The sequence below is a fragment of the Hyla sarda genome, chromosome 1, assembly GCF_029499605.1.
Source record: "Hyla sarda isolate aHylSar1 chromosome 1, aHylSar1.hap1, whole genome shotgun sequence".
NCBI classification, from domain to species: Eukaryota; Metazoa; Chordata; class Amphibia; order Anura; family Hylidae; genus Hyla; species Hyla sarda.
The window spans coordinates 535331087-535337086 of NC_079189.1; the positions used below are offsets into that span (position 1 = coordinate 535331087).

Consider the following 6000-nt stretch of genomic DNA (forward strand, 5'->3'; position numbering starts at 1 on the left):
GGAGTACTACTAGTAACAAAGCAAAGTATCAAGCTCACCACCCCAAGCAACCCCAGCGCATAGAAGTGCAGGGCAGCATCTTTAATCAGCGCACAAGTATAATAAAATGAAGTTTATTGAGGTTCCCTGACATGGACAGAGGTGTCAGCAGAGAGGACTGTGGTCAGACTAAAAAGAACAACTCAACTTCCTGTGGAGCATACAGTTGTTCACACAAGCTGGTTAACTCCCACACATTTTGGGCACAATGGTCCCTTAATCATGGCTGGGGAACCAGTGTGCCTGAAATGTGTTGGTGTTTTTCAGCTTGTGGGACCTGTGTTGTACAGCAACTGTAAAGGGGTACTCTGCTGCTAGATATGTTAACCCGTGGGTCCGGCCGCTGGGGACCCCAACAATGGTCTTCCGCAGTACCTCAGACATCAGTGCACGGAGCAAACTCCGTTCTGTGCCGGATCACTGGTAATCATATCCGCCATGCCCCCTCCATTTAATGTCTATGTGGGGAGGAGTGACGGCTGTGACATCATGATCACCGAAGCACCAGGATTACTTAATTGTAATGCTACAGCACCAGCCGGGAGAAGGCGGGGGTCCCATCGGCCGGAGCCCCTGCGATCAGACATGTTGTCCCCTATCCTTTAGATAGGGGTTAACATGTCTAGGGGCGGAGTACCCCTTTTTTTTTTTTTTTTTTGCCCAGACGTTTCTTCTTGTTTGCAGAGTATTATTAGTATGCTGAAAAGATCGTTATGATGCTGCTTTTAACTTTGAAGAAAATAAAAACCTAAGAATTTTAAGCAGAAGTAGTGAGTGATCTGGACTGTGTTTCTTTGTGCTATAGGGTGGCTGTGTACATGATTGAGGGCTGCTCTATACAAAATTCTCACCCCGGTCATGCTGAAAAGTGAAGATGTCCACACATATGTACTATTAACCAGTGGGGCCCCAATTGAACAATAATTTATCACTTATCCTCTGGACAGGTAATAAATGTTTATGGTGGGAAATTCCTTCTAAGCCAGTCATACATATGAGATATCTCAGCAGTCCGTTCAAAGTTATCTCTTTAACTCCTCATAAACATTCACACTTAGATCAGCTGAGAATGCAAGTTTATATAGCGAGAGGGTGCAAGATGCTATCATTTATGTTGGTGAATGCTTGCTGAGATATAGGGTAAACCGCTCCAAAAGACCAACTCTTTGAGATGACCACCCCCTTATCCAGACTAGTGTTGAGCGGCATAGGCCATATTCGAATTTGCGATATTTCGCGAATATATGGATGAATATTCGTCATATATTAGCAAAATTCACATATTCGTAATATTCGCGTTTTATTTTCGCGTATGCGAAAATTTGTATATGCGAAAATTAGAATATACAAAAATTAGCATATGCAAATCTTCGCATATACGAAAATTCGCACGCCAGTCTCACACAGTAGTATTAGAGCCTTCTTTACACCACACAAGCTGGAAGCAGAGAGGGATGATCACTGTGGTGTGTACTGTGAAGAAAAGAAAAATGAATATTCGTAATTACGAATATATAATGCTATATTCGCGAATATGCGATATTCGCGAATAAAATTCGCATTGCGAATATTCGCGAGCAACACTAATCCAGACCAGATTATCTGTGACATATTCTCATTTCCATATTTATCATGCATTCTTTGAGAAGACCACCCCCCTAGAAGACCAATGTGCAGTTTTGAGTAGTTGGTTTTAACTGTAAAACTCTGTAATTCGAGAACACGATCAGATCAGAATCTACAGAGGAATGTCCATAATATAATAAATCACGTGACATTTGTAGCTGCTAAAATCTGGGTGTGGTTACACCCCAGGAAGCTGTGACCATAATGGATACACTGGGTGGAACATCCCCGTATATATGTGTATAGAACACTGTAAGGAACTTTGCTCTTTTTCAATAGACTCAACATGACACCTGGGTGGCTGGCAGCGGTGCTCCTGTGTATGCTGTATATCTCTGAGGGTAAGATTCATCTCTATTATACAAAGAAAGTGTGAGCTAAATCAGAGAGATCACATTTTCCACCAATGACCTGTTAGCAACCTCTATTATATAGATAGATAGATAGATAGATAGATAGATAGATAGGAACAGCACATCCCAAAAAAATAAAAAAAAAAAGATGCAGCGGGTGCACTCTGGCAAGGTGATCCAAACTTGATAACTTGTGAATAAATGCTACGCACCAAACGGAAAGTGCAATTTATTCCATGGTGTAATGATACAATGTTTCAGTAGCCTGAAAAAGGTGACATAAGGCTACTGAAACATTGTATCTTTACACCATGGAATAAATTGCACTTTATTGGATTTCCGTTTGGTGTGCTGCATTTATCCACTAGATAGATAGATAGATAGATAGATAGGATATATATATAAATATATATATATATATATATATATATATATATATATATATAATAGCAACATATAACTAGATGACAGATAGATATACCTAGATGATAGACCCATAGATAGATAAATAGATAGATATAATGAGATGAAAACTAGATAGCTAACTAGATAAGATAAAAAATATAAATAGATAAATGATTATAAATAAAATATAGATATATAAATATAAATAGATTGATAGATATGAGATAGATAGATAGATATGAGATAGATAGATAAATAGATAGATGATGGGTAGATAGATGGATAGAATTAGATGATAGATACAGTAGATATAACTACATGACAATACATCCTAGTGAAGGAATGCACAGAGATCAGCAAGTACACCGCAAGACTTAAAGAACTGCCTCTTGAAACGCTTTCCACCTGAAGCATTGCTCTCGCTCTCTCTTCACTTCTCTCTTTCTCTTACCTACATACTCCAGAACTGGCTAAAGCTGCATTCACATCTCGTTTTTGCAATACGGTTCCCGTATCAGGTTTTTTGTAAAAAAAAAAAACAACATATGTCTCAAAATCGGACCAAACCGTATACAACCGTATATACTTCTGTATGGTTTTAAACCGTATACGGTTTGAAAACTGATATCCGGTTGCATACGGTTTAATACATTTCTTTTTAAACCGGATACGGTTTTATGTTTGTCATTAAATAAAGTTCTTCTTGTTCTATTTGTTGGAAGAACTTTCGGCGTGCACTGCGCATGTGCAAACTGCAAAACCATATTGTACAAACCGGATGGAACCGTACGTACATACGGTTGAGTACAGTTCCCATAGGGTTGTATCCGGTTTTTCACCCGGACATAAAACCATAGTAGACTACAGTTTTGTGTACGGGAAAAAAACTGATAAAACCGTAAATGTTGAAAACGTACACAACCGGATGCTACGGTTGGCATACGGTTTTCTATGAAATGTCTATACATACGGTTTTCAATACGGTCCCATACGTTTTTTTCACTGAAACCGGATACGGGAACCGTATTGCAAAAACAAGATGTGAATGCAGCCTAAGAAGTGCTGTATTGTGTGTGTGTGTGTGTGTGTGTGTGTGTGTGTACACCAGCAGGGTATTTGTTCAGATGGATTTACAATATGAATAAATGGCTTGAAGGTTATCACCTGATTGGAGTGGTGTTCCATTCCTCCGGAAGAAGCCTTGGAGCAAAACGTTGGGTGGTGGAGGCTGGTTCATCCCTGTAGTCCACTTGGTAATGATTGTTTTTATTCTTTGCTGCTATTATGTGGGTCATTTCTGTTCCCTCTGCCTTGTAGCACTTTAGGTTATTTCCTGTATTATGCACTTTGCATTTATTGCTGCTATTCAGCTTCTTGATAAAACTGATGATTGCTGGGAAAATAATATACCCTTGATATAGCCAATTACATTATGGTCACATCCCATTGCCAGCCTCCATTTCAGTTCAGTTTCTCACCAGCTGTGCTCTCTATTAGAGATGAGCGAATTTACAGTAAATTCGATTCGTCATGAACTTCTCAGCTCAGCAGTTGATGATTTATCCTGCATAAATTATTTCAGCTTTCAGGTGCTCCGGTGGGCTGGAAAAGGTGGATACAGTCCTAAGAGACTCTTTCCTAGGACTGTATCCACCTTTTCCAGCCCACCGGAGCACCTGAGAGCTGAACTAATTTATCCAGGAAAAGTCATCACCTGCCGAGCCGAGAAGTTTGTGACGAATCGAATTTACTGTAAATTCTCTCATCTCTACTCTCTATCTCTATATGTAATTTTACATGTTTTTAAATGTACGTCTCTTTGAGTATTTATGTTTCAATAAAGCAATTGTTGTATCTGATCTATACAACTTTTTCTCTTGTTTATGATTTGGTTCCGGCGTGGATCTGTCACGCATGGGGAAACTTTGTATATTTTACTGTGAAATATTCATAATTCCACTAAAATTCCATTCGGCAAAGCTTGCTGAACAGAATTATGGAATTGCAGTGGAATTTACACGGAATTCTGTCTTCTCCAAACACAGAGGAGGAGATTTATCAAAACCTGTGCACATTAAAATTTGACCAGTTGCCCATAGCAACCAATCAGACTGCTTCTTTCATTTTGCAGAGGCCCTGTGAAAATTAAAGAAGCGATCTGATTGGTTGCTATGGGCAACTGAGCAGCTTTTCCTCTATCTCCCCCTCGGTGTTTTGAGAGCACAGAATTCCATCAAAATCCCACTGCAATTCCATAATTCTGTTCAGCAAGCTTTGTCGAATGGAATTTTAGTGGAATTGCGAATATTCCACAGTGTGAACATAGCTTTCGATAGAAAGTGGTCAGCCCTCCTGGGAATGTGCACCCGCACGTATGGACACCCTAAAACATGGATCCCGTGACCAAAACAGTGTCCCTTTAACTTTTACTTAAAATACCACTCCTTTATAATAAATATTATCCGAAACTGATGGGAGACGGTCTATATGATGTGTACAGTGCTGCTGCATATGTTAGAACTATAGAAATAATGGTAAAAATAACTAAACTAAAAACGATATAACTAATATTATTACGTCTAGAATTGTTATTAGTATAAGGCTAAGTCCATTCCTTGTTTGACCATACAGGTCACAGTACTGTTTTCGGATGTTCATTGTAAATTATTCTTAGCATTCTATGGGGCAAGTGTATTCTAAAAGAGCATCCTTTCAGCATGTTCTGGCAGGTTTATATCTGGATACCATTATTTTTCTTTCTTATTTTCTTTCTTTCTTTTTGTATTTTGTGTTTTAGATGCCTATCTTTTCCTATAGCTACTGGTGTTGATTGAAATTAAAGGGAAATACACTTATTAAGTTGTGACTAGCTTCCGTGCTAGAATATGAAATAGATATCATCCTTGTAGATCTCTTACTTTATTTACATCAGTGTTTCTTAACCAGGGTGCCTCCAGCTGTTGCAAAACTACAACCCCCCGCATGGCCGGACAGCCTTTGGCTGTCTGGCCATTCTGGGGGTCGTAGTTATGCAACAGCTGGAGGCATCCTGGTTAAGAAACACTGCTCTACATATAAATTAGGGCTGCACGATATATCGCAAAAGCAATCAAATCACGATTTTTGCTTTTTGCGATATGGCGATACAGCCCCCCGGGAAAACATGCGATTATCTGCGCGGACTGGCTCCCGTGGCGGGGAGCTGCCAGAGCAGGTAAAAACTAATTTAAATACTAAAAGTCAGTGTTTCCCAACCAGGGTGCCTCCAGCTGTTGAAAAACTTCAACTCTTAGCATGCCCGGACCGGCAAAGGCTGTCCGAGCATGCTGGGAGTAGTAGTTTCACAACAGCTGGAGGCACCCTGCTAGAAAAACACTGAGCTAAGGGCGCAGGGAGAAAAATAAAAAAAAACTTCTGCTCACCTAGTCCCTGCAGATTCGTCTCCGTGCACTCCGAAGTGTCCTCTATTAGTACAGTAGGACCTTTCCCTTTTTATCACTGGCCATAGTGGTGTCACGTGTCAAGCCAGTGATTGGCTGATGGGGAAAGGTCTTGTACTGCAGCAATACACTAGGTT

General features: G+C 39.9%; 1 protein-coding gene across 1 annotated transcript in view; it reads right to left on the minus strand.

Moving 5' to 3' along the window:
• The window catches only part of LOC130291613 (proteinase-activated receptor 1-like), a 109314-nt gene extending 106425 nt beyond the window's left edge, over nt 1-2889 (minus strand). Inside the window, exon 1 of the mRNA XM_056540577.1 lies at nt 2875-2889. The gene's annotated coding sequence lies outside the window, so the exon portion shown is untranslated. The remainder of the gene's footprint in view (nt 1-2874) is intronic.
• Nucleotides 2890-6000: the final 3111 nt, after the last annotated feature.